Genomic DNA, 8,338 nt, shown 5'->3' with positions numbered 1-8,338 from the left:
AGGCCAGGTAAGTGAAATTATATTATCTTGCTGTATGTGTGTCATATTCTTTACGTTTTCTGACTAAAAGCAACCAAAAACCCATTTTAAAGTGGTTAAGCAAATAATAATAATAATAATAATTGGGAGGGATCCCAGACCAATACAATTAGTGTGCCTCCTCTCCAGTATTTTAAAACCCACGAGCCGCCACTGGTTTTTAGTGAATATTTAGTAAACTGTTACCCTTCGCTTTTATAATGGAAAAGAGCAAATCGAACATTCTGCAGAATATCTTGTTTTGTGTTCCACGGAAGAATGTATTGCATTAGGAATGTTTGTAACAACATGAGTAATAAAGAAAATGTTATTTTCAGGTGAACTATCACTTCAATGCTAAGGCTATTAGTGTAACTAATGAATTTGATTAAACCGTTTATTTCTATTGCATCCTTTTTTTTTTACTTGGTACCACTTTGTGAAAATGAAATACGCTTTAGTTCACTTTAGCGTACTTTAAATGTAATATTGAACAACACAATACAGTTATAACTGTAATAAAGTACTGTACTTTACATGTGCTTTGGTTTGTTAGTCAACACATCAAGATTATTTAAACATAATTATGGCTCGTATAACTCCACTACTTAAGAAACCCACCCTTAACCCCTCTCTTTTAGAGAACTAGAGACCGGTTTTCATTCTTCCTTTCATTGCAAAAAGACTTGAACAAGCTGTGTTCAACCAAGTCTCTGCCTTTCTCAAACAGAACAACCTCCTCGACAGCAACCAGTCTGGTTTCACATTTTTTGACATTCAACCTAGACTGCCTTGCTGTCACTTGTTAAAGCCCTAAGACTGGCAAGAGTGGATTCCAAATCTTCAATACTTATTTGCTGGATCTGTCCACTGCTTTTGACATGGTTAGCCACCAAATCCTCCTGTCAACCCTATTGACAAAGGGCATCTCAGGAACCGCACTCCAGTGGTTTGAGTCTTATCTCTCAGATAGGTCCTTCAAGGTATCTTGGGGAGGTGAGGTGTCCAAGTCGCAACATCCAACTTCTGTGGTGCCTCAGGGCTCAGTTCTTGGACCACTTCTCTTCTCTGTCTACATGGCATCACTAGATTCTGTCATTCAGAAACATGGCTTTTCATATCACTGCTAAGCTGATAAAACTCAACTCTACCTTTCATTCCATCCGGATGATCCAACGATTGCTGCTCGCATCTCAGCTTGTCTAACAGATATTTCTTGCTGGATGAAGGACCATCACCTTCAACTCAGACTTGCCAAGACAGAATTGCTGGTGGTTCCATCAAACCCAATCTCAATTTCACCATCCAGTTAGGCACATCAACCATAACTCCCTCAAAAACAGCCAGAAACCTTTTTTATGATTGATGATCAGCTGACTTTCTCAGACCACATTCCTAAAACTGCCCAGTCCAGCAGATTTGCTTTATTCAACATCAAGAAGATCAGGCCATTTCTTTCGGGACATGCTTCACAACTCCTTGTTCAAGCTCTTGTTCTGTCCAGGATGGACTATTACAATGCTCTCTTGGCAGGTGTTTCAGCCAGTTCTATCAAACCTTTACAATTAATCTTAAACGTGGCAGCAAGATTAATTTTTAACAAGCCAAAAAGAATACACGTCACACCTCTGTTTATCAATTTGCACTGGCTATCAAAAGGTGCTTGCATCTATATAGGCATCAATGCTTGCCTATAAAACCACCACTGGCTCTGCACCCCTTTACCTAAATTCATTACTTCAGACTTATTTGCCCTCTAGAAGCTTGCATTCTTCAAGTGAACGTCGCTTGATTGTCCCATCCTAAATAGGCACAAAATCACAGACTTTTAAATTAAATGTTCCCTCCTGGTGGAATGACCTGCCCAACTCAATCCGAGCTTCAAGAATCGGCTAAAAACACATATCTTCCATCTTTATTTGACCCTCTAACTCTAGCACTCTCTGTTCTAATTCTATTCTTTAAAAAAGAAAAAGAAACCAACACTAGCTTCTCTAATCTTTTTGTATTCTATCTGTTTTCTTGTTTTATTTATTATACAATTAACAAAAAAAGGCCTCTAACACTTGCTTGTTCTATTCTTTTTCTATTCTTTTTATTTTATTTATTTATTTTTCATTTTATTTTTATTTATTATATGATTTAAAAAACCTTGCTACGTGTACTGCATTAAGCTAACTGAGACTTAATATAGCACTTGCATATCATTGCTCTTTTGGTGATTTTGATTACTGCCAATGTGCTCATTTGTAAGTCACTTTGGATAGAAGCGTCTGCTGAATGATTAAATATAAATGTAAATGTAAATGTCACTTATTTATGACTGACTCGTTGAATTGCATAGAATCTCCAGTGAGGCATGAACCACAGGGTACATCACAACATTCACCTCCCTCCCCTTGTGATACATTAGCAGATACAGAGCTTACATGGTAGGTTAGGCTAATAGTAGCGCAGCAGTCCAGACGCTATTTTCAGCCATCTCTAGTGAGGAGCCAAAACTTCTCCAGACTGAATATAGCAGCAGTGATTCCCATCAAGGGGCCATTGCTGTCTTAAACTAGCTTCTCTTGAAAAGCGCTCAGAATAGAGCAGAAATATGAGGTTCTTCTCCCCCGAGAGCACAGTTAACTGTGCCACAGGCCTTCAGTGGGAAGCAGTTGAATAAGTGAGAACTGGAAACAGGTGTGTTTGAAACATGTTTCAGCTCAGAGAAGTGGACACAGATGTTGAGAAGTGGTTCTTCACTGAAGTTTAATCGTAGATCTGCAGAGCTGGAATAGATATTAGCAACGCCTTACAAGAAGAATTCTCATCTTAAAATTGTTCAGAGAGCAAGTAAGTTCAATAAGTGCTGGCTCTGGGGTGGTTTTCTGGTTATGTAATGCTAAAAGATCATATTTGTTGGGAGATACAGCTTTTTTTGTTTTGAGATCAGCCATCATTTGCTGTGGTGATACAGGCTTTAGTCTAGAAGAAACCAAAGTGAAATAATCAAATCTATCTATCTATCTATCTATCTATCTATCTATCTATCTATCTATCTATCTATCTATCTATCTATCTATCTATCTATCTATCTATCTATCTATCTATCTATCTATCTATCTATCGTTCTATCGTTCTATTGTTCTATCGTTCTATTGTGCGTTCTATCATTCTATCATTCGTTCTATCTATCATTCTATCATTCTATCGTTCTATTGTTTTATCACCATTCTATCTATCTAAAATCTATCTATCTATCTATCTATCTATCTATCTATCTATCTATCTATCTATCTATCTATCTATCTATCTATCTATCTATCTATCTATCTATCTATCTATCTATCTATCTATCTATCGTTTTATCACCGTTCTGTCTGTCTGTCTTTCTATATTATAATATAAAATATATTAATAAAACCACTTGATTAAAATTGATTAGTTTTACAGTGTTTTAAAGAACTTTTTGAACCTTAAAAGATTTGATGGAATGGACTTTGACAGAAATCTCACAGGTTTCATTAAAAAAACATCTTAATTTGTGTTTCAAAGATGAACGAAAGCCTTTAATTTTTGGGTGAACTATCACTTTGACAATATTCACAACATTTTTACTGTCATATTTTTCACGATTTCATGATTTTGTATTATCTGAAATGTGCTGACTTATATTCCAAATTGAGTTATATAATGTTCTGTTTTGAAAACCTTTAAATTTAAAGGATTCGTTGCAGTGGGAGGAACTAAAATATGTTTATAGTGTTTAATAAAGTTTGTAATTGTTTTTTATTTGTGTAATTTCAATAATTTCTTAATGTAATAAATTGTGAACTACACACCAAAACAACTTAACTGTTTTTTTTTTTTCAGTAGTATCTATTATGCAGTTTTGACCCAGTTCTACTTACTTTCTGGAAAATATGGTACTTTATTTGTATTTATTTCCAGGTGAAACATAATACAGAGTTGGGTGAGAATTAATTTTATCCATCAGGATTTGATAGGAGTAGTGAACGACAAGCTGCGATACAGTATTATTAACTAATATGATTTTTCCTTGCTTTTGTAATTAGACAACAGACCTGTTTGTGTGTGTCCTGTGATAGTGCATTAGTTACTTTGGACACTCAGTGGCATTGGGGTCAGTTGGCAGTGATTCATTTGCCATCACTAAGATAGAACGGAACATCAGTGACTCACAGCAGGGCACTAACACACAATGTCACAGCGCATGTGTTATGGCAAGAGTATTTTGAGGGGTTGACTGCATCGTCTGATTGTATTTGGAAAGATAATCTCGCATGTTGTGCATACAGAACATCCAGTGACAAATTTCTTCCCTGAATGAAAGATTTTGCACCATCATGGTCCAGGTATTTATGGACGCTGTGGGAGCCATGCATGATGTTCAGATTTGTCCTAGATTAACTCTCTGTCTCACCCAAGATTTCTCTTCACCTCTTTTCTCTCACTGTGTTCATGTCCTCATGAGACTTCCAGCTCATCCTTCTCTCAGTAACCTTAACAGTTTTGCCTCATTCTCCCTGTGTCTTCTCGCAGTGTGGGTGATTGGAGCTAGTCTGTCTCGGGGTGGGTTTGTTTGCGTATTGGGGTCTGTTCTCCCCTGTGGTCCTGAAAGACCTTTTCACAGAAATGCTCTATGATGCTTCATCTGTGCAATGCTGAACGAAAAGTGGCTTGTTTGCATTATGAACTCTCATGGTTTTGATATTGAAATTTTGAAGTCCACCATATCTCACTTTCTCAAAAAATATAACTTTATCATTTTTACTACTGTACCTTTAAGACCTCTATGCAGTAAGTGAAATATATGAAATAATTTCTCTCTGGCACTTTAAAAGTATTATGAGGTGATATTACTACTGTATTAAGACCTTCTATAAATTTTAATTTAAAAGATTAAAGCCTTATATATATATATATATATACATACATACTATATATATATTATATATATATATATATATATATATATATATATTCTCTTAAAAGCATTCAATATTTGCTTTTAAATATTTTGCATATATACAGTAACATATATGTGTGTGTGTGTGTGTGTGTGTGTGTGTGTGTTCTTTTTTTTTACATCTTCGACCAGACAATTGTAAATTGTTTAGGTTTAAATTAAATTAAATATCTGAACACATTGCATTTTTTTTAAGTATGCTAAAGTTTAAGTTAAAGTTAAAGCTTATTCTTCACATGGATTATCCTTATTTTCACTACGTTATCAGGTCCCAATGTGTTTTCAAAGTCCTGACAAATGCATTAAAAGGGCTGGATTGATGTCAAATATCAGCAGAGCTTTTTGGGTGCATTTATTTTCTGTGCCTGTCCTCTGTACACTATATTTTTAACAAAGCAATTGTTATTTCCAAAGCTGTTTTTCTTTGTCAGCTCAAGAAATTGGGAAACCATAAAGCAATCAAACCTCTTAAACAATTTCCTTTGAATGGGTGTTCGGACATAAAATCACATTTAATTTCAATTGTTGTTCATAACATAAAATTATTTCTAAAGTTTATAAGACAATTTAATATTTTTTAATTTGTTGTCAGCTGGGTGCCATGAAAGAATTTGCTTCGGAGGAATCATATTCAAATAAATTTTTCCATTGAATATTAGATTTATTTCAATAGTTTATAAGACAATTTAGAAGCGTTACATGCATTTTTAGCAGTTAGGATCTGGCATGAATAAAAAAGGAGCAACACAGCAAGTTGTGAACAGCATGAATTATTCAAATAGTGTAATTTGCTATAATAAAATCAAAAACAGTGTGCAACAGAGATTAAGATTAAAATAATGAGCCTTAAGAACAAAGACCGCTCTTTCTGTGTTGGACTCCACTGTCTAGTCCTTCAGAAACACTGTATACAGACAAAAACAGCTGCACAATGAGGGAAAATAAAACCAAAACAGAACATAAACACTGAACCAAATGCTACACATGTTAGCATCAAACACTTTTAAGTTGCACAAACGGGCAGCAGGCCAACTAGATCTATTCTGGCCTGTTTGCCACACAGTAGACCTTTTTTATTACAGGTAAATAACAATAAATAAGATAATTCATTCTTATTTGGACTGTTGTCCCCAACAGTAACCCAGTACCGTGGAATTTAAGATTTGTTTAGTTCAGTTCAGTTCAGTTTATATATATCCCCGTATAGGGAAAGTATGTTTGCAGCATTAAGATTCAATGCTGTCTGTTATTTTTTTCAGCTGCTAAAATATCATGAATCATTTGGATGATAAAACTATGGACACTATACAAAACACCTGGTGAAACCAGGTTGTTGTAAGAGTGCAGAATTTCTGTGTTTCAGTGGAACAAAATGATTTTGTGACTTTTCTTTATCTCATATATTATTTACTTATTTACTTATTCAAGGGCTGGAACATTCTGAACCTCTCAGCTACTGTTTACTGTAGTCACGCCAGCGGAAGCTGCATGGAGCTTTTCAGCGGGGGGAACCCAGATTTTATTACTGGAAAAATAAATCTAAATAAATAAATTGCCTGCGGTGCTGCTCCTTAAACATTTGCTTTTCAAACTCTGAAAAGTACAATTATTTAGAACTTGGTCAAAGTTTCTATTTTTAGAATAAGCAATATGCAAGAGCATATTATCTGAGCACTTGGTTGTCTATTACTATTACACACTATTTTAAAATCACACACACACACACACACACACACACACACACACACACACACACACACACACACACACACACACACACACACACACAATATATATATAATGGAAACAAATTTAGTGAGTTTTTTTTTTTTTTTAAGAAATTAATACTTTTATTCAGCATGGATGCATACAGTAAAGACATGTTAATGTTACAAATACTTTTATTTCAAACAAATATGTTCTTTTGAACTTGAACTTTTGAACCTACATCAAAGAATCCTCAAAAATGTATTGCTGTTTACATGTTTCTTGGTCAGCAAATCACCATATCAGAATGATTTCTGGAGGATCATATAACAATAAAGACTGGGGCAGGAATAAATTACATTTTTGAATACATTCAAATGGAAATGAGTTATTTTAAACTGTAATAATATTTCATAATATTACTTTCGCAATCTTTTGATCAAATAAAAGGTTAAAACACAAAAGGCTTTTTCCCAAAAGCATTAAAAAATATCAATCCTAGACTTTTGATGTGTATACATTTTGTTGTAAAAACTATTATTAAAAATGATTGCACCTAAACAAAGTCAAAGTCGTATATCAGTGCAGTTAAACATATGGCAGCGAGCATCTATTTTTGTTAAGAAATCGTACCAGTCTATATGAATGAACATCCAGAGTTTCACTCCCAGGAGCCCTAGGTGTTTGAGTGAGTCTTGACAGATGGATTTATGGCTTTCACACTTTCAGCGGTGGAGCTAGTGTCACTGAGTGTACGGCCAGAGTTAAGGGTCAGAGGCGTGCAGACCTGACTGCACAAGTGTTAAGAGAAAACCCCAGACACATGCCATGTCAGTTCCTCTGACTCCCTCACAGTCTCAGGGTTAAAAACAGACCAGCCGCTGGGAACTACCACAGCAGTAATTGAAGACCACCTAAATAGGGTTGTAAATAGAGTTTGAGAGTTGCTATGGTTATTCAAAAGGTCAGGTTGTGTAGTAAAAGTGAATCTGTTATAATGATTTGAATAGAGTAATAATATCATTGTCAGGACTGGAGACATTTAACACAGTTTTCGGTTGTCTGAATCCTTCTTTATGCATAAAACAACCAAGATCTTATAAAACTGTTATTTGCACTGTCAGATCTGTGACAGGAAGGGAACTCTCCATTCTGTCTGCTGCTGGTCTGTGAATGTAATGTAGAGTGTTTGTTTCAGCTGGGAGAGATCAGATCCCTTTACAAATAGCTATTTTTATTGCCTGTCTTGTCTAATATATATATACGTATAGGGTGCCACCATATTGTCGCATCAAAATTTGGCTGCTGTCATATCAAAGAGAAGCAATGGCAACCCACATTAGATGCAGTGTCGTAGACGGGGGGCATGTTATGCATAATTCACTCAAACAATTTTCACTAAGAAATTGCTTGGAAATTTTTACTTTTTGAATGGTATTTTAAGAAATTGCTTGGAAATTTTTACTTTTTGTATTTTATATATATATATATATATATATATATATATATATATATATATATATATATATATATATATATATATATATATATATATATATATATAAATTTTCTTGCAAAATGTAGTCTAGTGATCTTATTTACAATGGAAAATCATTTATAGTGTATAAATATGCTAAA

General features: G+C 34.5%; 1 protein-coding gene across 1 annotated transcript in view; it reads left to right on the top strand.

The window, feature by feature from the left end:
• Positions 1-2,645: 2,645 nt before the first annotated feature.
• The window catches only part of LOC109084089 (LARGE xylosyl- and glucuronyltransferase 2-like), a 105,611-nt gene continuing 99,918 nt past the window's right edge, over positions 2,646-8,338 (top strand). The window contains exon 1 of the mRNA XM_042774863.1: positions 2,646-2,856. The gene's annotated coding sequence lies outside the window, so the exon portion shown is untranslated. The remainder of the gene's footprint in view (positions 2,857-8,338) is intronic.

The sequence above is a fragment of the Cyprinus carpio genome, chromosome A18 (genome assembly GCF_018340385.1).
Source record: "Cyprinus carpio isolate SPL01 chromosome A18, ASM1834038v1, whole genome shotgun sequence".
Taxonomy (NCBI): Eukaryota; Metazoa; Chordata; class Actinopteri; order Cypriniformes; family Cyprinidae; genus Cyprinus; species Cyprinus carpio.
Note: the sequence above shows the minus strand (reverse complement) of the source record. Positions and strands in the feature narration are given on the sequence as shown.